Source organism: Somniosus microcephalus, chromosome 8 (genome assembly GCF_052327205.1).
Source record: "Somniosus microcephalus isolate GS21.2 chromosome 8, FLI_Smic_1.0, whole genome shotgun sequence".
NCBI lineage: Eukaryota > Metazoa > Chordata > Chondrichthyes > Squaliformes > Somniosidae > Somniosus > Somniosus microcephalus.
The window spans coordinates 206,469,862-206,495,214 of record NC_140994.1 but is presented as its reverse complement, the minus strand read 5'-3'; positions in this window follow the sequence as shown (position 1 = coordinate 206,495,214).

The following is a 25,353-nucleotide window of genomic DNA, read 5'->3' as shown; positions in this document are numbered from 1 at the left end:
TGTATACCGAATTCAGTGAACATACATATAGTAGTTTCAGAGTTATGATTTATAACTTCTTATATGACAAAACTTATCAGAATACACTGAGCCAGTTTGGAAAGGGTTTAATAAGCTAACCCATGAATCCACAACAGTAACATAATGCACAAAGTTTTATGTTTTCAGTTGTTACCCAAGCTATCTCTGTACTTTTTTGTTTACTGTTAAATAAATTTAAATACATTTTTTAACATGAATTTATTAAGTGATGAAAATTACAAATACTCATTTTCTAAATTCCAGTCGATTATAATCTATAGCAGATTTTAAAATTGAACTAATTGGCAATAAGGCTCGACATATGGGGTTGGGTCCCAACAAAGGTGATATACTGGGCAAATTTGGTAAAAAGTTAATGAAATATTTGAACATTCAGGCTGATTTTCTGAATGCAAACGCCACTGGAAGAACCTCACCTAGTTCTAAAACCATGGACAATACAGTGCCATTTTCTGTCCATTTACAGTGTGGCTGGAGAGTGCATTCGAAAAATCAGCCTTCATTAGTCAGAATTCCACTCTCTCATTTCTCTTAGTTGATAGCCAGCGGGGGATATTTCAACCCTTGAGGTGACATTTTAAACTTTACTGCTTTTTTCTCAAAACAAAATGCTCCAGGTTTACATCCACCATACAAAGGCTTGATTTTTCAAGCTGGAGAAAGATTGCCAGTGCGGCACTCCAGGGATCAGTCTTGGGGCCTGTTGCTTATAAAAATAAACAACTTGGATGAGGTTATCAAAAACAAAATCTCAGTTTAATGATAGCATAAAACTGGAGGCAGAGTAAACAATGGGGAACAGTACAACCATTCCAGAAGGATTTAGATTTTCTGGAAAGCTGGACCATTAGACAAATGTAAAAGGATTGCTGAGGGAATAAGGAATCAAAGCATGTGCTGAAAACATCTGGGTTAAAGTGGAGAATCATTTAAAACATTAGCCCAGCTGCAGTGAAAAAAGCAAGCAAGGTATTGTATTTCATTAGCAAAGATCTATAGAATATAAATCAAAAGTGGTGTACTGTGTGTAATATTGTGGAGATGGCTTCCTTTATTTTATAATTCCGCTGGTCGGTATTTCTAGTAAATTCATAAATGTGTTTAAAATAATAAGAGAAAATCCTCGCTGGCCATCAGCTGAGACGTTGCCTATGGTTAAATCGCTTGCTGGCACTTAAGAGCCAATTTTACAAGGCTCTGATGGCAGTGGGCAACCTCACTGACTGGCAGCATGGTTGTGAGATTCAGCACACAGGCCAATATGCCTGATGCACAGGGGAGCCCACTTTGTGGCGAAGATAAAGGCTGACATTTTTGGAGACTGCATGGAAGGCCAGAACAAGCCTTATTAAAGCTCCAAATTAGATGACTCCTCTGCAGAACCTTGAGGCTTTTTTGTCATTTCCTCTCCTGCAGGGTTGCTCACCTATTTGAAATAAATGCTGCCGTGTGTGAATGGCTGACCTTTTGGAGCAAGACTCTTAGAGGTGTATATCACATTTTAAGCTTTGGTTGGCAAATTAGTTTTATTTAGCCTATTATATTGCCCTACCTGCATTTTTATTGTTGCATTAATTTTTGTTGCTGTTTGGGCCTGATGTTTTTGTATTGCATGATTTTTATTTACAAATCAATTTTTTACAACCATCTTCTTTCCAGTTGCTGTTTCAGTTAAAGCAACCAAAGTGAGAAGAATAGGGATTTTTATTTTGTTGTTGGGATGTGGGTGATACTGGCAAGGCCACATTTATTGCCCATCCCAAGTTGCCCTGGGAAAGTGGTGGTGAGTCTTCTCCATGAACCATTGCAGTCCTTATGCTGGTGATGCTCCCACAATGGTGTTAGGTAGCATATTCTAGGATATTGATTCAGCAGTGATGAAGGAACTGAAAAATATGTCCAAGTCAGGATGGTGTGTGACACCCGGCTACCGACCATAGAGCACATATACCAGAAACGCTGTTTACGGAGGTCACGGACCATTATCAAAGACCCTACCCACCCCAGCCACAGTCTGTTCGCCCTCCTGCCATCTGGGAGACGCTACAGATGCATTCGCACCCGAACGACCAGATTTAGGAACAGCTTCTTTCGCAGGCCTGTCATCCTACTGAACTCCACAAATAAACTCTAAAGCCTGCACATCTGCCAATGCACTTTATTATGTTTATGCTAATGTATTACAAGCCAAATGAATGTTGAATGTTTAAATGTCTTAATCTAAATGTACACTCTCGGGAGCCGCAAGCCTACATTTCGTTGTACTGCACTTGTGCACTAACAATGACAATAAAGTTGATTATTATTATTATTATTATTTGGGGAACATGGAGGCGGTAGTGTCCTTCTTGGTGGTAATGGCCGCAGGGAAGGGAAGTGCTGTTAAAGTGACCTTGGTGAATTGCTGCAGTTCACCATGTAGATGATGGGCCGTATTTTGCGACTCCTACAGGTGCGTACGAGGTGTGTACATGTCTGTAGGGGCCGCACAAGTTCTGGGTTAAGGCATACGAAGCGCATGCGCTGACAGATCCTCCGCATCCCCGGGAGATGGGCCTCTGCGGGCGGAGAGTTGGGCTATTTGCCCAACTTCCGCCCGCTGAATGCCTGTGAAATTCTGACACCTGGTAAAAGCAGGCATAAGGCCAGCTTTTACCAGATAAGAGTTTTAAAAAATAGTAAAATAAAATGTTATCACTCATTTATACATTAAAAACTCTGTTTAATAAGGTAAGTTTAATTTTAGCCCCATTAAAATATATATTTTTTTAAATCATAAAATTAAATTCTCATTAAAAATATTTAATTAAATGGCATTTTAATTAATTTTAAATATGTAATTTTAAAAAATGTATTTCATGTGTTTGTGTATTTTTTAAGTGATCCCCATTCATACTTAAGGGAATTCCGTATGTACAGAACTCCCATAAGTATGAATGGGGATTCCCTTCTTTTATTGGCTGAGTCGGCTCACGTGATCCCAGGGGTGCTTGCAAGCCGCATGCGCCCCTGGGATACGGGGATCTCTGCCTGCGCGTACCCGGAGAGGCCCAGGATCGCAAGCCTCCCTACCTCCCTGGCCACCAGGTAAATGCGTAGATTTTTTGCTGGTCGGAGGCATCCGCCCGCGGGAAGCCGCCAATCGCAAATTTGGGGCCGATATATACTACAGCCACAGAGCACCGGTGATGGAGGGCTGAATATTGAGACCAGTGGCAGGGGCACTCATCAAGTAAACTTAATTATCGGAGAAATTGGGAATGGGGTTGAACACTGTGGAATTGTCAGTAAATAGCCCCACTCCTGACCTTATGATAGTGATTGATGAAGCAGTTGGAAGTGGTTGGGTGTAGGGCAATTCCCCGAGGAACTCCTACAGTGATGACCTGGGTCTCTGATGAATGGCCTTTTATAACCACAATCATTTTCCTTTGTGTGAGGTATGATTTCAAGCCTCTAGAAGGTTTTCCCCTGGACCCCCATTAACCTCAGGCCTCCTTGGTGTTATATTATGTCAAATGCTGCCTTGATGTTGAGGGAAATTACTCTCACCTCTCTTCTGACACTCAGATCTTGGATCTATGGCTTTGATGATGGGTCTGATGAGATCTGGAACTGAGTAGTTCTACCGGAACCTGAACTGAGCACTAGTGAGAAGGCTATTGATGAGTAGCTGTCATTTGATAGCACTATAATGACTCCTTCAATCACTTTACTGATGATTAGGAGGAAGCTGATAGGCCAGTAATTGGCTGGGTTAGACTTACCCTGTTTTTGTAAATAGGACACATTTGAATACTTTTCCACATTGTCAGGTAGATGCCAGTGTTATAGTTGTACTGGAATAGCTGGGTTAGCTCTGGAACATAGGTTTTCAGCACAACAGCTGTGATGCTGTCAGGGCCCATAGCCTTTGCTGTATTCAATACACTCAGCCATTTCTTAGTGCCATGTGGCGTGAGTCAAATTGGCTGAACACTGGTACCAATGATGATGGGGAAATTGAAAGGAGGCCGATTAGAATCATCCTCTTGGAATTTTTGACTGTAGACCGTTGCAAAAGCTTTGGTCTTGTCTCTTGCACTAATGTACTGGGCTGCACCATGTTCAGGACAAGGATATTCATGGAGGTACCTCCTTCCTTCTGTTTGCTGTCTGGCTGTCTACCACCATTCTCGATTGGATGTGGTAGGGCTACAGAGCTTTGCTCTGATCCATTGTTTGTGGGCCTGCTTAGCTCTGTCTATAGTCTGCCGTTTTTGGTGCTTAGCATATACGTAGCCCTGGGTAGTAGCTTCACCAGGTTGTTGCCTCATTCTAGTGTATTTCTGATGATGCTCCTGGCATGGCCTTCTAGAACTGAATCAGGGTTGGTCCCCTGACTTGATGATGATCAACGGCTGGTGGATGTGCCAGGCCATGAGGTTACAGATTGTGATAGTATACAATTGTGCTGATAATGGCCCACAGTGCCTCATGGATGCCCAGTTCTGGGCTGCTAGATCTGTCATTAGCATATCCCACTTAGCATGATGAGCATGCCACATTATATGATAGAATATGCCCTCATGGTGGAGATGAGACCTTGTCTTCACAAGGACTGCGCTGTGGTAACTTCTACCACATGGATCGACATATCTGTGACAGGTTTGTTGGTGAGGACAATGTCAAATAAGTTACTTCCTCATGCTGGTTACCTCACCACCTGATGCAAGTCCAGTCTGGCAGTGCTCAGCAGTGGTTTTATATCAAGCCACTTTTGGTGGACATTGAAATGCCACACCCAGAGTACATTCTGTGCCTTGCTTCACATTTTATCACCTTTATCACATTTGGCTCTTTGGTCTGTAGTATATTTACATTGTAGCTTCTCAGACTGCTTTGTCAGTATGTTATTGCTATAGAGGTGGGCTGAATGGTTTCAATGATCAGATTACTGGAAGCGCTTTTCTATTAACTGATCCCAGGCCTCTCTAGCTGCAATGCTTTGGATAGCTGCTCCTTCTTCTGGTTCTCCCTTGGTTTCATCTAACTCTTCCTCATCAGATGATGCCTTTTCCTGTTGTTCTGCCTCCTCTAACTCCAATCCTCTTTGCATTACCAGGCTGTGCAGAATGCAGCACACTACAATGATACGGAACAGTTTTTCTGAGCCATATTGTAGGGATCCTCCAGGGCGTTCAAGGTACCGGAACCTTCGCTTCAATATGCCAATGGTATGCTCTATGATGTTCCTGGTGGTTGCATGGCTGTGATTGTACCGGAGCTGATCGGGCATGGTGGGGTTGCGGAGGGGTGTAATCAGCCATGTGTGTAGCGGTTATCACTTGTCCTCTAGTAACCATCCTCTGACATTCGTGGAGGGGTGGAATAATGGGGGGATGGATTAGTGTTACAGGATGAAGGCATCATAGCAGTTGCCAGTGAAACTGGCATAGACTTGCAATATCCTTCTGCGTAATCACTCTCCAATTGTACATTGAAGGAGTGGAAGCCCTTCCTGTTCACAAAAGCTGCTACCTTGTCCTCTGGTGCCTTGATAGATACATGAGTACAGTTTATTATACCCTGGATACGAGGGAAGCAAGCCACTGCTGCAAATCCCAGAGATCTCTCATTCTTGCTGTTGATGTCCATGGGAAAGATAAGTGCATTGATGACCTGCTTGATTGAGCTGTGTACTGCAGACTTGCAGATGTGCGTGATGCCCTCTGTAGCAGCCTACTGGAAGTCTGAAGTGAAAAAGTTAAGGGCGTTGGTGAATTTAACAGCAACTTTGAAAGCATGGGCCCTGTTAAGTCCGTGAATGATTTAGACACGGACTAGCAGGAGTGAAAACAACAGATGTTTACTGGTGGAAGTCCATAACGAAGCTAAACAACAGAGGCTCTCTAGCGCCTTATATACAGGGGTGGTCACTGCCGGTACTGCAGTCTGAGACCAGTTATTCTCTTAAAGGTACATACACAACAATTCCTCCCCTTTTAGATAAACAGTATATAACATTCATTTAACAACTAATGATAACGAATTACAATCACAATTACTGTTGCTAGATACATTGGTTAAGTTTAAACAATTATAAGTTCAGTCTTTGAGGAGGCTTCCTAATTCTGTCTGGGTAACGCCTCTTTGGAGTATCAGGTTCTTCTGGCAATGTTGAGTCGGAATCAATGTCGTTGTTTGGTTCATCTGCTTCCAATATTACCGGTTCTGCGGTAGCTGCAATTGGAACGTCGATTTCATTACCAGGTGTATCAGATCGTGGTGTGGAGTTGACGTTTTCCAGTGACTCTAGAATCTGGTCAGCATGGCGTCTTACAATGCTCTCCCCAACGTCCACGGTAAACATGAGAGGTCCTTGTCGTGTACAAATCGTTCCTGGCTGCCATTTCTCAGTGCGGTAGTCCCGGGCCAAAACTGGTTGACCTATCTTAAAACTCCTGGTCGGCCTTTCATTCATATTCTGAAACTGCCTGTTCTCCACATCTCTTCGGACGTTTGGCTTAACCAAATCCAAGCGGCATCGTAGTCTTCGATTGAAGAACATCATGGCTGGAGTTTGGTTGGTAACCGCATGTGTCGCATTCCGGTAGGCAAACAAGAAGTTGTCCACCTTGTGTTGTAGGGGTATATCTTCATTACACATTGCCTTGATAGCCTTCTTGAATGTTTGGACAACCCTCTTGGCCAATCCATTAGTGGCTGGATGATATGGGGCAGATGTGTAATGCTTAACACCATTGTTCTTTAAGAACCTCCGGAACTCTTCAGACACAAACTGTGGTCCATTGTCAGAGCAAATCTGTTTAGGCAGACCATTCCTGGTGAATATGGTTCGTAAAACTGCGATAGTTTTTTCTGTGGTGGTTGAGGACATTTTTATTACCTCTGGCCACTTTGAATGTGCATCCACCGTAATTAAAAACATCGAGTCCATGAAGGGACCAGCAAAATCAATGTGCACCCTTTGCCATGGAGATGAGGGCCACTCCCATGGATGCAGAGGAGCTTGTGGTGCGGCGTTTTGGACCTTCTGGCATCCTGCACAGCTCTTGGTCATCTCTTCGATTTCTCTATCGATTCCTGGCCACCACACAAACGCTTCGGCTAAGCTCTTCATTTTTACCCCACCCAGATGACCCTCATGAAGCTCATTGAGCACTCTATTCGTCAACTTAGGTGGAATTACTACTCTGGATCCACACATCAAGGTTCCTCTGCACACTGACAGCTGTTCTCTTCTTGGCGAAAATGCTGGCAGCAGTGGTTCGCCATGTGCTGGCCATCCCTTCACCGTTAAATCATAGACCCGTGATAGTGTCGGGTCATTCCGTGTTTCCTTTTCTATGTTTGCATTCATCACAGGGAGACATTCGACTATGGTTGAGTGGAATAACTCCATTGGATCCACTGCAAGGTCTTCTTCTTCCACCGTCGGCAACGGTAGACGTGACAATCCATCAGCATTTCCATGCTGTTTAGTTCCCCTGTACTCGATGTCATATTGGTGTGCCCCTAGGAAAAGGGACCATCTCTGCAGCCGTTGTGCTGTCATTATCGGTACGCCCTTCTGAGGGTTGAAAATGGAGACAAGAGGTTGATGATCGGTTAGTAGAGTAAATTTTTGACCGTGCAGATAGTGATTGAACTTCTTCACCCCCCACACTAGGCTGAGGGCCTCTCTGTCAATCTGGGCGTAGTTACGCTCGGCAGAAGTTAACGAGCGTGACGCAAAAGCTATCGGCCTCTCCAAACCATCAAGGAATTTATGTGACAGTACCGCCCCAATGCCGTAGGGAGACGCATCACACGCCAGCCTGATTGGCAGTGCTGGGTTGTAGTGAGCCAATACTTCCTTCGAAGTGATTAAGTCCTTACTCTTCTGAAAAGCACGTTTACAATCATCGCTCCATTTCCATGCTACCCCCGTTCGTAGCAGGGCGTTCAGTGGATGCAGAATTGTCGACAAATTCGGCAAAAACTTATGATAGTAATTCACCAACCCGAGGAATGACCTCAGTTGCGACACATTTTCAGGCGCTGGGGCCTTAACAACCGCTTCAATTTTGTCAGGGGACTTATGTAACCTCTCTTCATCAATCACGTGGCCACAATACGATATCTGTTTCTTAAAAAATTCGCACTTGGGGCGGTTGGCTCGCAGCCCATGTTCCCGTAGTCTAGTGAGCACCTGTTCTAGGTTGTTAAGGTGTTCACTGTCATCTTCACCTGTTACAAGGATGTCGTCCAAGTAACACTGAGTCCCCGGAATCCCTTGCAGGACTTGTTCCATCGCTCTTTGCCATATCGCCGGAGCCGATGCTACTCGAATACCAATCGATGATACTGGTAAAGACCTTTGTGAGTGTTTATCGTGAGATACTTCCTAGAGGACTCTTCAACCTCCATCTGCAAATATGCTTGTGCTAGGTCAATTTTTGTGAAACGCTTCCCTCCAGACAGGCGAAGATGTCTTCTATCCTTGGAAGAGGATATTGTACTGTGTGAAGGACAGGGTTCACCGTCACCTTGAAATCCCCACAGATGCGAATCTTCCTTGGCTCTCCGGACTTATTGCTTAACGTTTTCTTCATGACAGGAACGATGGGTGTCGCCCACTCGCTCCAGTCGACCTTAGACAACACGCCCGCCTTCTCCAGATTCTCCAGCTCTGCCTCGACAGCTGGACGAATTGCATATGGTACCGGTCTCGCTTTGAAAAACTTGGGAACTGCATTCTCTTCTATTTTTAACGAGGCGGTTACGCCTTTAAGCATGCCCAGTTCTTGTTGAAATACCTCTTTGGCGTTAGCTAAGATTGTTGACAATCGTCCAGGAGTGACGTCTTCATCTTTTTTACCGTTCACCGTCCTTGCATGAATGGAATGCCAATCTAAGTTTATCTTCCTGATCCATTCCCGTCCCAATAACGGTGGTCCACCATTTGGCAGTATGTAGAGATACAATTTCCGTATTGTCTTGCCATTGTATTCGACAGGCACCCTTATTTTTCCTCTGGGGTATACTTTTTGCCCCGTATACGTCGTCAAGATGATGGATGCCTCTCTCAAGGGTATGTGTGAAAATAGCCGCTCATAGTCTCGTCGATTCATGACGGTTAGCGCTGATCCTGTATCCAATTCCATTTTAACTTGGGACCCTGCTGTCGTGAGGGTGACCCAAATGGTTCGGTGATCCTCTTTTGCGATTACATTGTGAAGTTTGAGACAGCTTAATCTCCTGTTCTCGGATTCACTATCTCTCATCTGGTCTTCGGAACTACTGTCCGTCATCTTTTATACTTTCTTGTACGGTTCCTTAGTAGCCTTTTTGTTGTCGCTGGTCTTCTTCCCAGACCTACAAACTCGTGCAATGTGTCCAATCTTCCCGCATTGTCTGCATATTTTGTCTTTGGACCAGCAGTCCTTCTGGTCATGGTTAGTTCTGCCGCAGCGATAACATTTTGCAAATCCCCGTGTCATTTCGTGGGTGCCGTATTCCTGTGGTTTTTGTTGAATTTCTGCAGCTCCCCTGGCTGCTGCTTCATACGATACTGCCACGCTGAAAGCCTTATCTAGCGTCAGCTCTTTTTCTGCGAGTAACTTCTTCTGTGTTCCTTCACTCAGGAGTCCACAGACAAATTTGTCCCGTAGGGTATCTGCCAGTCCTGCTCTGAACTGGCAGTGCTTTGATAGCTTGCGTAGTTCCGTAAGATACTCAGCATTGCTCTCATCTTTGTGCTGAGTTCTCCTGTGGAATTTAAATCTTTCTGCTATCAACAGCGGTGCAGGGTTTAAGTGCTCCTGTAGAACAGCAACAATTTCATTAAAACTCTTCGCCTTCGGTTTGGCTGGAGTAATCAGATCCCGCAATAGGCCGTACATTCTAGCGCCCATTACGTTTAGCAATATTGATGCCTTTTTCCCCTCCGCTATTTCATTTGCCTCGAAATATACCTCGACTCTTTCCACATACGTGGTCCAGTCCTCTAATGTATTATCAAAAGCAGTGATACAGCCAGTCTTCGGCATCTTGCAAATCTAAAATGGCGCCTCCCGCGCTTTGTCTTCTTCCCCGCTGTTGTTAACACTGCCTTCCACGGTTTCCTGCGCGTTAAGTATTAATTCGTTTTCTTTTATTATCTTCCCGTCGTGGAGCGGACCCTGTGGGACACTTCCCTCCCTCTTCTGAGGTCCGAACGCTGCCCAGCTTTGAAACACCGGCCGCGCCCTGTGTGCTCCACCCTCTCTCTCTCTCTCTCCTTGCTTCCCGACTCGGTGCCCGGCCCCGTTGAAAGGCCACCCGATCGAGCTTCAGTCCGCCGCAGCCCAGGAAGGATCCGAGCACTACCTGCCACCAGCCCGAGTAGCTGGGAAACCACGGACCGAGGAACCCAACCTGGCTCTGGAAAGTCGCTCCTGCAAAGCCTTGAACTCGATGATTGACGGTCGACGCCCGTTTCTCGAGTTTCAATGGCTTTTTTTTTCTGGCTCCGACCTTCAACAACGTCGTCGGAGCTGCTGCTGAGTTGCAGGTAAGTTCATTTCTTTACTCGTCGCCAGTGTTAAGTCCGTGAATGATTTAGACACGGACTAGCAGGAGTGAAAACAACAGATGTTTACTGGTGGAAGTCCATAACGAATCTAAACAACAGAGGCTCTCTAGCGCCTTTTATACAGGGGTGGTCACTGCCGGTACTGCAGTCTGAGACCAGTTATTCTCTTAAAGGTACATACACAACAGGCCCCTGCTCCAGGAGGCAGCAGGTCCTGCTGCAACAGACTGCATAAATCAGCAACAGCCTCCTGATGCAGTGCTCCTCAGAGATGCCCAGGAAACTGATTCTTGACTTATTGACCCTCTGGGACTTTTACAAGGGTAGCTCCTCGCCTGCTATCTTCTTACAAGTCCACCTGCTGATCGTCCTGGTTGCTGAGGCTGCTGCTCCTCTTCCTCCAATTGTTTCTCCATCCAAAGCAAAGTAGCAAAAATGGTGCCCATGACAAGCAGGGTGAGTAAGTCAACAAAAAAAAAAATCAGAAACAAGCAATCTTCATACTCAAAAATCTCTTGGAAATCCACCAAGCAAAGTAGCATACAGATCCCTAAGATCTGAATGCCTGCAGCTGAGTGCCACTCATGCCAGTCAGCTTGTGAAGCCAATCTAATTACATCATAGGATCTGGATTTGCATTTATGAATGAGGCACCCATCTGTTTCTGGCAGGTGCGCTTGCCACCAGAGTCAGCTCCTGAGTGAAAATGGAGGTTGGCGGGTTACCGGCAGGAATCAGGCAGTAAGTCGATTTTCTATATTTTAATGGCCCACCCGTCCCATTTCCGCCAAGTGGGTTAGGTTAAAATCAGCCCCCACTCCCATGTTTTCTGTATTACTAAATGGATAAGATACGAATCACATTATTAATATTTTCCAGTAAGCGATAAATCAGTCAGTATATCGTAAGTGTATCTTGTGTGGACTTTTGAACTTCTGTTAAATAAACTTCAAATCATGTATATTTATTACTCAAATGATTGATGACCCCCTGCTTCTAGTGAAATAGCACATCTGGCATGAAGTTATTTATAAATGCTACAGCAGCTTCCTTTACCATCTATCAGTCAGCTGACCATATTATAAAGACAATTCCAGACACTTGAAAGTACCCACATAGCAGGCTTCAGCAGCAGTGATACCCACCCTGCTGTATGCCTCAGAGACATGGACCATGTACAGCAGGCACCTCAAAGCACTGGAGAGGTACCACCAACGCTGCCTCTGCAAGATCCTGCAAATCCATTGGCAGGATAGGCGCACCAACATCAGTGTTCTTGTTCAGGCCAACATCCCCAGCATCGAAGCTTTGACCACGCTCAATCAGCTCCGATGGGCAGGTCACATTGTCCGCATGCCCGATACGAGACTCCCAAAACAAGCGCTCGGAGCTCCGGCACAGCAAGAGAGCCCCAGGTGGGCAGAGGAAATGCTTCAAGGACACCCTCAAAGCCTCCTGGAAAAAGTGTAACATCCCCACCGACACCTGGGAATCCCTGGCCCAAGACTGCACAAAGTGGAGGAGAAGCATCCGGGAAGGTGCCGAACACCTCGAGTCTCTTTGCCGGGAGCAAGCGCAGGCAGCGCAAGGAGCGCGCGTCAACCCAAGCACCCCACCCACCCGCCCCTTCAACCACCGTCTGCCCCACCTGTGACAGAGACTGTAGGTCCCGCACTGGACTCATCAGTCATCTGAGAACTCATTTTTAATGTGGAAACAAGTCATCCTCGGTTCCGAGGGATTGCCTAAGAGAGACTGCCTAAGAGCAGGCATTAAGCTGTAGCTTTATGACAGAGTCCTCTGGGGAAATATTGAACTATTTATTCAAATCGATTTCAGTCAAAACTCGGTTCCTATTTATTTTATACCTTTTTTAATAGGGATGTAGATACAGAGCAAGATCACTGGAACACAATGGGCCTGACATTCCTATAAAAGGAAAATACTGCAGATGCTGGAAATCTGAAATAAAAACAGAAAATGCTGGAAATACTCAGCAGGTCAGGCAGCATCTGTAGAGAGAAAAACAGAGTTAACGTTTCAGGTTGATTACCCTTTGTTAGAAATTCCAGGGGTTTCGACAGCGTTCACTCAGTTTACGCTGTCGGAAGCCCTCTGAAAGGCCCCGCAAGTTCCGGGTTTCCGCACGCGCTGCAAAAACCCGGAAAGTGCGATCTGTCAAGTTTCACATTGACAGATCGTACTCATCTGCTGCAAAAACACTTTCACTGGCGCAGAGCTGGGCTATTTACCCCACTACTGCCCAGCGAATGCCCACGAAACCCTTACAGCTGGCAAAAGCAGGCGTAAGGCCTTCTTTTACCAGCATAAGGGTTAAAATAAGAGATTAGCGTGCAACGTTAAAGCACATGGGACTGGGGGTAAGGTACTGACTTGGATAGAGAGCTGGTTGGCAGACAGGAAGTAAAGAGTTGGAATAAACGGGTCTTTTTCCAAGTGGCAGGCAGTGACTAGTGGGATACCGCAGGGATTGGTGCTAGGACCCCAGCTATTCACAATATATATTAATGATCTAGATGAGGGAACTAGATGGAATATTTCCAAGTTTGCAAAGCTGGGTGGGCATGTGTGCTGTGAGTTGGATGCAGAGAAACTCCAGTATGATTTGGACAGGTTGGGTGATTGGGCAAATGCATGGCAGATGCAGTATAATGTGGTTAAATGCGAGGTTATCCACTTTGGTGGCAAAAACAGGAAGGCAGATTATTATCTGAACGGCAATAGATCGGGAGAAGGGGAAGTGCAACGAGGCCTGGGTGTCCTTGTGCACCAGTCGCTGAAGGTAAGCATACAGGTGCAGCAGGCGGTTAAGAAGGCAAATGGTATGTTGGCCTTCATAGCGAGAGGATTCGAGTACAGGAGCAAGGATGTCTTGCTGCAGTTGTACAGGGCCTTGGTGGGACCACACCTTCAGTATTGTGTGCAGTTTTGGTCGCCTTATCTGAGGAAGGATGTTCTTGCTATGGAGGAAGTGCAGCGAAGATTCACCAGACTGATACCTGGGATGGCAGGAATGACGTATGAAGAGAGATTGGGTCGATTAGGCTTATATTCGCTAGAGTTTAGAAGAATGAGAGGGGATCTCATTGAAATGTATAAAATTCTAACAGGACTAGACAGACTAGATGGCAGGGGAGTCCAGAACCAGGGGTCACAGTCTAAGGATAAGGGGTAAGCCATTTAGGACTGAGATGAGGAGGAATTTCTTTACCGAGAGAGTGGTGAACCTGTGGAATTCTCTACCACAGAAGGCAGTTGAGGCAAACTTAACTTCGGGTCCCCATGGGTGAGTACGCGCTGGGTACTCACGCGTAGGCCCAACGAATGTGCCGGTTTCGTGCATGCACTGCGCATGCGCGGGAAACCGGAACTTCCGTTCCCTTAAAGGAAGGGGTTCATAGGTCAAACACGTGCGCTGGAGAGGCAACGCGTACGCATGGAACTTCCATTTTTTTTGCAGGTTTCTCCGGGAGGGTAAGTCTCCAGGAACTGCACTTTTTAAAAGCAGTCGCAAGGCCTGCTTTTAACAAGGTAAGTGGTGAATTAAGTAAAATTAATACATTTTTTCTACAGGTTTATTATTTTTAAATACTTTAAAGAAAGGTAAGTTTATTTTTAGCCCCATTAGTAACTGTAATTAATTTTTTCAAAAATTTAAATTATTGTTTAAAATAGTTATTTTATGTAATTTATAGTTATTTTAAAAAGGTGATTTAAAAAAAATGTATTTGAAGTTTTAGTTATGTTTTGGGACTGAATTGTATTCATAGATTTGACAGGTCTTCCTGTCAAATCTATGAATACAGATTCCCTGCTACCATTGGCTCTCCATGGCTCACGTGATCCCAGGGGACGCTTCGAACTAACTGCGCCCCTGGGATATGCAAGCACTGCGTGCCGGCAGTTGGAGCAGGCCCAGGACCGGAATCTCACGCGGGCCCACAGCACAACGGCTGGTGCACTAGGTAAGTGCAGGTCGGAGGCTTGCACCCCCGGGAAGCCTCTGACCCGATTTTCTGGCCTTAAATATATTCAAGAAGGAGTTAGATATATTTCTTAAGGCTAAAGGGATCAAGGGATATAGGGAGAAAGCAGGGACAGCGTACTGAATTTAGATGATCAGCCATGATCTCATTAAATGGCGGAACAGGCTCGAGGGGCTGAATGGCCTACTCCTGCTCCTGTCTTCTATGTTTCTATGTTAAAATACATTTTTTTAAATGACTAAAATGTACACATACAATTAAAATTAGTTTACGTAAATTTTGGCCCATTTTAAAATGCTTAAACTTGTTTTTGAAATAATTAAATTTTTAATTTAAATGTTAATTAAAGAGTCTTTTAATTAATTTTGAACATGGGAACATTTATTTTTATTTAAGTGGTGGGAATCCCTATTTACTTGGGGATTTCTAATATGCTTATGGGGATTCCGTCCGTAAATGGAATCCCCATAAGCATCATAGGAATCCCCTTTTTTGATTGGTTGACCGGGCCCACATGATTGCAGGGACTTTTGCGAACCGCCTGCGCCCCTGGGATCCGTGGGTCTTTACGCAGGCGTATGCCTGCAGGCCCGAGAAGGGAACTCTCCGTAGCTGTGGAGCCAGGAGGTAAGTACGGAAAAATTTTGCGGGTCAGAGGCGTTCTCTGGAGATTCGCCTCCGACTGCAAATTCAGGGCTAATGATTCCTACAGTGGAGGGAGGCATGTTTATCTGGAGAACACCAGGCCAAGGTTGAATAGTGGAGATTTTGCTGCTCTTGCAAAATTGAAGCTTTACTGTCAAGGCTAATGTATGAATTATGAACACTTGGGCATGGTACTGGAGAGTGTCTGATATCCATAGAGTCATGCCCCAGGAAAGAGGCTGGATAACGTCTGGATTTGCATGATAGCTTTTGAGAATCAAAGAATATTTATGCTAAACTTGCCCTCAGCACGTATAATAATGGCCTAAAATCGATAGTAGATCGTAGACATCCTGTAGGGGAAGCAGGTTTGATGAACTGAGTGGTTGTGTGTCTTTCTATATTCTTAACCCTTAACCATAATAGATCTTAAAAAACCAGTGCCTGATTGTAAATTGGCTATACTTGTTTAACACGTCTTATTAAGATTGGTGCTATAGTGTATTGGCTGCTCTGAGTAAGTAATTCATTTAGCTTCAAGTTCAGTATTCCTAAAACCATCTTGTCCCCAGAATAGACACACTTACTACATTACAACAGTGACTATACTTCAAAAGTACTTCATTGGCTGTAAAGTGCTTTGGGATGTCCTGAAGTCGTGAAAGATGCTATACAAATGCAAGTTCTTTCTTTACTAGCTGCTATACCGGCTCTGCAATAAACTCACTGGCATATAGCCGTCAGCTGTCAACAAGATGCTGCCCAGAAACCGTCACTGTGGCTGTGAGCAAAATTTACGTGACATCCCTTTTGCAAAATTCGCAACCAGTGACCAAATGTTAATGTGGAAACAAACTGCTTATGAATAAATCATGAAATGCAACTCCTCTATGAGCACTCTATGGATTAGATTTCAGATTTTCCAAAAAATGATTTGCTTGTTTTAATTATGTGATGCAGTTGCATCTTGAGATGAGATGGAGTGGAAAATGTAATCTTTCATAGCTTTCATTGGCATTTTCAGATGAGGGTCCTGAAATTCCACTGGGGGCTCTCATTGTTATATTTTCGAGAGACCATTGGAACACCAAGGAAATGGGCGGGAAGGGGAAGACTCAGTTACATCAGATTTCTGCTATTTTTGGTATTTTCCATATTGAAAAGAGTATAACTTCTGTACAGCCCTATACAAAGCAAATCACGGGCTGGGGACGGGGTCACACATAGAGACTCCTTAAATGACAATTTCTGCTATAGAGCCTCAAGTGAACCAAGCATGTCAGTGGTGGCTGATAAGGCCTGGTCCCCCAAAGAGGACATTTAAAAAAAATGAGTCCCTGTATCAGTCCCCTTGTTCAGTGGCTGATTGGAGCCATTGCAGGGTGGGTTGGAGGTGGGGGTTGCTGGAGGTTGGGTAACCTCCATCCTAACAGGCAGACGGCCTCTACACTTTCCTAGTACACGGCACAGGCAGGTGCCAAAAGAGAAGCCCATTGGGATTTCTGCCTGCTGACCCCATGCAAGTAAGGCACTCTTCCACTGACCCTGCAAACTCCGAAAGGGGTCATTGTTGGAGGACATTATGGGCTTGACCCTGGTGCAAGCACTGGAACTGCAGTCTATAGAATTTCCAGGCCAAGGCATTTAGGAAAGAGATAAAGATCCATGCCAAATATTATCAGGAGATGTTGATGATGGACTTCATCTGATTGAAAAGTGATTGCACCTTGCTCTACTCAATGATTTAGCAGAAACTGAGCGATACAGATCAAGCAAGTCCAAGATTTGATGCACAATCTTACTGAGCAAGCTGGGGGTGAAATGGGGTGAAATCTGTCACAGTTTTCGCTCCGGATTGCTATCCAGTGCTGGAATGTATGTTGATATCAAATGAAGACAGGGGCCAGAGTCAGCTGTGATGACCCTGCACTCACTGGGAGAGACTTTCAACTGCCGACCTCTCATTTCTCGCCTGAAAATGGGCAACCATGAGTTGAAAATCTGCTTTGTGCATCCATCTGCCCAACTGAATCAACTTTCCAGCTGGCCTTTAAATGGGTATCCAGCACTCCTGTCCGAAACAGGCGGGTGAAGCATGCACAGTGCATGCCAGTCCCACTTACTCCAGGTGTTGAGAGGCTGAATCGAAGGTCCTTAAAGGCACCACTGGAGGTCTCTCCCAAATGGTAAGTTTTTTGTTTAATTGTTAAAGATTTTTATGAGGCCAGGAGGGGCAAGGGTGCTCCCCCAGACCTCACAAAAATCTTCCAACCCGCTGCTGACCCTTCCTTCCCTCCGCTCCTTGACCCCAGTAGGCTTTACTTTTCAGCTGGCTGTGTGCAGTAGCCAGATGATTTTCCCCCTCACCAGACCGGCGAGTGGCAGCAGGGTGCCCCTCTGGTGTCTGTTGCTTGTCGAGAAATTTTGAAGAGGTCCAAACCTGAAAGTGGTCCTTGCCTCCTGACTGCCGCATTGGGCGGGTATCATGGGCGCACCGCTGATAGTGTCCATTTGGCACCCAACCCCAAAGTCTCCCCCACTCATATATGAAGAATACCCAAAGAAAGTCCCAAATTTGTGAAAGATGGAATACATTTTGCATTGCACTTTGAGATGGTAGGCACTTTGTATTAATAATTGATTGGACACAATGCCTGAACACGTCTATACCACTCAACTTGAACAACACACATTTTAAGGACGGAAAGTGCATGGAATGTGCAAATATGTTGTATCTCTGAGATGTGTGTCAGAAGTGCACTTTGAAAATCAGGTGTTAAGGTCTAAAAGCTTCTCATGAGACAATCACACTTGTATTCCCTGCTGCATGTATTATGGGTTGTAGTCTTCCAGTTATGATGGTTAAAGCTGCTTTTATGTATACTTCACAGAAAGTAAATCATGATTTCACAGATGTTTTACCATAAATAGGTGATCTGGATAATTTTGTTTCCCCTATGCAAAACACAAATGATTAATGGAGGCAAATGTTGTAAGAAATATAAAGCTGTCTAGGAATAGCTGTGACCACATCTGAGTTCCTGTCTTATCATTGGCTAGTCAGACACTTGAACCAAAGGACTCCTAAATAATAGTCTTACTCTTTCCTTGTGGAGTGATTTTGCCTCCTATATACTGTAGCATTGCTTCGACTTAAAGCAGTTCTGTAACGCATTGGATTTCCCAGTGTTCTGGAATCCATCCCATTTATACTGAGGGTAGATATCACAATGCGAGTATTACGGGAAAAACAGGATTTCACAGTTGTTTCAAGATCACAATGGCAGCTATCATTTTCTAGCAGTCCCGAAATGGTCCGCGTGGTCGAACAGCAGAATGGAGAATTGAAATAGCATCCAGTTTCTGAAATTTAACAGCAGCAGTTGCATTGCACTTCTTGTAACAGTGTAATGTGAGAACTGAATGGCACCAATGCATGTCTTCATTATAGCCTACCTACAGGAAACTTTGGTTTATCTGGAGGTTGTATGTCCGGAAACCTCGATTTAACAGCAGAAATCAGCAGCCGTTTTGGTTAGGTTTTTTTTCTTCTCCTAGCAATTTTTTAACAGTCAGGCTCTGGAAAGCGTCTCTGTAGCTTAGCAACAGCTTCAGTGATGCTTCCAAGGTATGGGCCGAGTGTTTACAAGCTGTTGCTAAGCAACAGTGTTTGTTGTCAGATACGGAGATGAAAACCTCCGTATCCTTCAACATTAGCGCTGGTCTATCCGGAAGTTTTGATAGATCGGTGCCGGATATCGCGAAGTTTCCTGTATTACTATTTATTTTATTCTTTCTCGGCATTCATTTCTTCTGTTTAAATTCCAAATAAAAACCTATTGTGTGTGCAAATTAATTCAGGCAAGTTTAAAAAAAAATCCTACTCCGCACTTTGAAAAAATTTGGCAGCCTGACTTTTCGGTATTGAAACATAGCTTCCTGCAGTGTTTCTGATTTTCTTTTCCTAGTGCTCTAGGCTGTAGCTCTTGAATGCATTCCAAGTCCTGACAGCCTCCTTCCCTCCGTCACAAGAAACTTCCTTATGACAAAGTGACCTTCAGAAGTTTGAAAGCAAATAATTTTTAATTTGAAGTGCTTGAATTGCTTTCCAGTTCGATGCACAGCAGAACCTATAAAAAATTCAGTCGCTATGGAGGAGGAACACATCTCACCTCTCACATTCCATGCTTTATGTGAAGCACAGTCCTGTACTTTGTAATCCAACATTCCTGCTCAGGCTTTACAGACACCTTCATTTTAACATGCGGCTGATTCAGACTTCCTGACAAGAATGAAACAAGGAACTGTTTTATAATATATCATTTTGGCCATTGGTCACAATCCTGGTGATACCCACATTTGGTAAACCAGCATAACCAGTCAATTTGTAGACCATATTGTGTAACTAAATTGTACATTTTCAAACATGCTTCCAGCTGAAAGGAAATACAAATGTTATTATAATATTCTGACTACACGATTTGTTTAGCTAACTCACTAAGAACTGTTGATAGTAGGTTTCAATTGCATTACATTTACATCATTCTTCAAATGGCATCTAGAGTCACATCAAAAAGCCTAAGAATAATTACCATATAAATCAAATATATTTATGCCAAAATGACTAACAAAGTCAAAAATTTGGTATATTTTAATTCCCTCCCCCCCCGCCCAGCAGAAATAGTGAAGTGGGGGACTTACGCAGTGCAGGGGGAAAGGACTCCCACCCGAAGCCAGTGGGCTCCGTCTTAAAATATGCAGATTGAGTTATGATGATGTTATCGGAGCCCGACTGCATGAAGGATTCGCAAATTTCATGTCTCCCCTGAAGAGTTACTTTTGGCTTATTGAAGAAACCCTGGCTGGACTGAGTTTAAAATCCAGGGCTCCAGGGCTCAACAATATGGCTGCGGTCAACCTCATGGCCAAGGCCTGTAAAGTTCAGGTTTGGGCTGACACAGAAGGAACTTTCCAGAAATCAGAAGGCAGACAAACCTTCTGCATTTATGCATGAGAAACAAACCAGTGGCATTCGGGCCTCTGATTAAAACCCATCAAGGTCGTTTGTACAGACAATCAACATGTAATAGCTGCATTCAGACCTTCGTTAGAGGACATCAACACTGCTTGCAAACGATCAACGGGGCATTCAAACTGGAATGGCCCCATCACAAGACCAGTTAGACAAAGGGGAACACTTATGAGATGTTTAAAACCCGATTAACCGGCCATCCAGGTCGATGGGCCCAGATCGTTTTCCTTTGTATCATCTTCAACACATCCAGGTCAGACAAAGTAACAGGCTGATCTGGTGAGTGATAAGAGCTCCCAGAAAGGGGTATAAGTAATCCCTTGGGAAGCCATATCTCTCTCTCTCGCCTGGACTCCGGTGCCCTGCCTTACCATCAAGAAGATCGACGATGAAGAGCCCGTCCAAGGGAAGCAGGATACCCGCAGTTACATTTTAAATCACTGGGGTATCTCTGCTCTGGGCGGTGAAAACCCTAAAGACATCGGCAGGCAACGGGGCACGGAGCAAGTGTTCTAACATCCGAGACTGGTGAGCATAAACTTTCTGGCCCATCGCAAGACAACTTAGATAGGTGTAAAGGGTGGGAGTTAAGGGGATTGCTAAAATTGTCATTTTAGTCATTTTCCCTCGATGTGTCCATTTCTCCTCCCCCGCTAAGTGTAATTGTGTTACATACATAGTGATTTTCTCTGTATAGTGTTTATTTTTCTCTATATTTTAATAAACATTGGTTTTCTTTGCACCAAACCACTGGTCTCATTTTGTTTATATCGCTGCTCGTAATAAGTCCGGTGGTCAGAACCAGAGGGGAAGCGATTCGAACTGCACGGGGCTGGAGCAGCTCAGATATGCCTGACTGGCCAGACACAAACCCCAAACCAAAACCCCCTACATGCATTATTAACCTTATTAACTGGAACATTCTTTGTTCCAGTCCCACTCAGGTCCCCTCCCTCACCTCTTTTTCCGGTACATTGATGACTGTATCAGTGCCGTTTTCTGCTCTCGCCCTGAACTGGAATACTTCATTCACTTTGCTCCCAATCTCCACCCTTCCCTCACCTACACATGGTCCACCTCTGACTCTTCCCTTCCCTTCCTCAACTTCTCTGTCTCCATTTTGGGGGATAGGCTATCAACCAGCATCCATTATAAGCCCACTGGCTCCCACAGCTACCTGGACTACACTTCCTCCCACCCCGCTTCCTGTAAGGACTCTATTCCATTCTCACAGTTTGTCCATCTCTGTCACATCTGTTCTGACGATGCCACCTTCCATACCAGTGCTTCCAATATGTCTTCCTTTTTTCTCAACCGAGGATTCCCCTCTACCATGGTTGACAGGGCCCTTGACTGTGTTCATTCCATTTCCTGCACTTCTGCTCTCACCCCTTCCCCTCCCTCCCAGAACCACAGTGGGTTCCCCCTTGTCCTCACCTTCCACCTCACCAGCCTCCACATTCAACAGATCATCCTTCATTTCTGTCACCTCCAGTGTGATCCCACCACCAAACACATCTTCCCCTCCCCTTTCAGCATTCCGAAGGGACTGTTCCCTCCGCGACACCCTGGTCCAGTCCTCAATCACCCCCAACACCTCCTCCCCTTCCCACAGCATCTCTCCATGCAAGGAGATGCAACTCCTGCCCTTTTACCTCCTCCCTTCCCACCATCCAGGGCCTCAAACACACCTACAGGTGAAACAGCGATTTACTTGTACTTCTTGCAGTTTAGTATACTGTATTCGTTGCTCACGATGTGGTCTCCTCTACACTGGGGAGACCAAATGAAGATTGGGTGACCGCTTTGCAGAACACCTCCATTCAGTCCGCAAGCGTGACCCCGAGCTTCCAGTCGCCTGTCATTTTAATTCTCTGCTCCACTCCCACTCTGATCTCTCTGTCCTTGGCCTCTTACACTGTTCCAACAAAGCTCAATGTAAACTCGAGGAACAGCACCTCATCTTTTGATTAGACACTGGGCAGCCTTCTGGACTCAACATTGTGTTCAACCATTTCAGATCATAACCTCTGCTATAGAATTCGCAAAATTAATATTGTATTAGAAGGGTCCTTTGGCAGAAGAGGCCTTGGTTTAAAGACTGTTTTAAAAGAAGCCCAGAAAAATGGGACACATAAAATGGCCGCCAGACCCCGTGACTAGCTTTTTGGACACTTTAAAATGGTTCCTGCAGTCCCCAGACAGCCTTTGTGGATTCAACCCACAGTAAGTTCTGGAAGCTGTTTCTGAGAAAACGAAACCAGACACGTACGCATACATATAGATTGGATGCAGATCCAGCCAGATCGGCCTGTAGATAAATGTTGTGTATGTACCTTTAAGGGAATAACTGGTCTCAGACTGCAGTACCGGCAGTGACCACCCCTGTATAAAAGACCCTAGCAGGCTTCTGTAGTTTCAGTTTCTAGGTTGTCTCCATTCAGTAAAGACTTGTTATAATCAACTCCTGCAGGCCGTGTCTCAATTATACACGGACATAATACTGGCGACGAGTAAGAAACGAATTTACCTGCAACTCGGCAGCACCTCAGACGGCATTATTGAAGGTCGAAGCCAAAATAAAAATAAAAATAATAATAATCCAAATAAACTCGAGAAACGGGCGTCGACCGTGGGCAACCGCCCTCCAAATCATCAAATTGAAAAGTGCAGGAGAGACTGTAAAGAGCCAGGCTTTGTTCTCCAGTCTGTGGTTTCCCAGCTAATCGGGCTGGTGGCAGGTAGTGCACTGATCCTTCCTGGGCTGCGGCAGGCTAGAGCTCGATCGGGTGGCTCTGCAACGGGGCCGGGCAGCGAGTCGGGAAGCAAAGAGCGAGAGAGAGGGTGGAGCACACAGGGCGCGGCCGGTGCTTCGAAGCCGGGCAGCGTTCGGACCTAAGAAGAGGGAGGGAAGTGTCCCAGAGGGTCCGCTCCACGACGGGAACGGTTCTTCAATTAACGGAGCAAATATTGAAGCGCGATAGAAAAATAAAAATACCGCGGAGAGCGGCGTTGGCAGCAGCGATCGGGGAGGTGTGAACACCATAGGGCGTCGCCATTACAGGATAGTAAAATAAATATAATCGCCAGCAACAGCAGCGGTGGGAAAGCGCGGGAGGCGCCATCTTAACTCGGTGGGAAGAAGGAAAAGCGCGGGAGGCGCCATTTTGATCCATCGGGGACGATGGAAAAGCGCGGGAGGCGCCATCTTAGATTTTCAAGATGCCAAAGACTGGCGATATCACTGCCTTCGATAATGCAATAGAAGACTGGACCACGTATGTGGAAAGAGTCGAGGTACATTGCGAGGCAAACGAAATAGCAGATGAGAAAAAGGCGTCGGTATTGCTAAATTTAATGGGCGTAAGAACGTACGGCCTATTGCGGGACCTGATTACTCCAGCCAAACCGAAGGTGAAGAGTTTTAACGAAATTGTTGCTATCCTACAGGAACACCTAAATCCTACACCGCTGCTGATAGCAGAAAGATTTAAATTCCACAGGAGAAATTAGCATAAAAATGAGAGCAATGCTGATTACCTTACGGAACTACGCAAGCTATCAAAGCACTACCAGTTCGGAGCAGGACTGGCAGATACCTTACGGGACAAATTTGTCTGTGGACTCCTGAGTGATGGAACCCAGAAGAGGTTACTCTCAGAGAAAGAGCTGACACTAGATAAGGCTTTCAGTGTGGCAGTATCGTACGAAGCAGCAGCAAGGGGAGCTGCGGAAATACAACAAAAGCCACAGGAACACAGCACCCACGAAATGACACGGGGATTTGCAAAATGTTATCGCTGCGGCAGAACAAACCATGACCAGAAGGACTGCTGGTCCAAGGACAAAATATGCAGGCAATGCGGAAAGATGGGATGCATTGCACGAGTTTGCAGGTCTGGGAAGAAGACCAACGACAATAAAAAGGCTACTAAGGAACCGTACAGGAAAGTACAAAACATGATGGTGGACAGTAGTTCCGAAGACCAGATGAGCGATAGTGAATCCGGGAACAAGAGACTAAGCTGTCTCAAACTTCACAACGTAATCGCAAAAGAGGATCACCGAACCATTTGGGTCACCCTCACGATAGCAGGGTCCCAAGTCAAAATGGAATTGGATACATGATCAGCTCTAACCATCATGAATCGACGAGACTATGAGTGGCTATTCTCACACATACCCTTGAGAGAGACATCCATTGTCTTGAGGACGTATACGGGGCAAAAAGTATACCCCAGAGGAAAAATAAGGGTGCCTGTCGAATACAACGGCAAGAAAATACGGAAATTGTATCTCTACATTCTGCAAGATGGTGGACCACTGTTGTTGGGACGTGAATGGATCAGAAAGATAAGTTTGGACTGGCACTCCATTCAGGCACTGACGGTGGCTGGTAAAAAGGATGACGACGTCACTCCTGGACGATTGTCAACAATCTTAGCTGACGCCAAAGAGATATTTCAACAAGAACTGGGCACTCTTAAAGGCGTAACCGCCTTGATAAAAATAGAGGAGAATGCAATTCCCAGGTTTTTCAAAGCAAGACTGGTACCATATGCAATTCGCCCAGCTGTCGAGGCAGAGCTGGAGAATCTGGAGAATGCAGGCGTGTTATCTAAGGTAGACTGGAGCGAGTGGGCGACACCCATCGTTCCTGTCATGAAGAAAACGTTAAACAATAAGTCTGAGGAGCCAAGGAAGGTTCGCATCTGTGGGGACTTCAAGGTGACGGTGAACCCAGTCCTTCACACAGTACAATATTCTCTTCCAAGGATAGAAGATATCTTCGCCTCACTATCTGGAGGGAAGCATTTTACAAAAATTGACCTAGCACAAACATATTTGCAGATGGAGGTTGAAGAATCCTCTAGGAAGTATCTCACGATAAACACTCACAAAGGTCTTTACCAGTATAATCGACTGGTATTCGAAGTAGCATCAGCTCCGGCGATATGGCAAAGAGCGATGGAACAAGTCCTGCAAGGGATTCCGGGGACTCAGTGTTACTTGGACGACATCCTAGCGACAGGTGAAGATGACAGTGAACACCTTGCCAACCTAAAGCA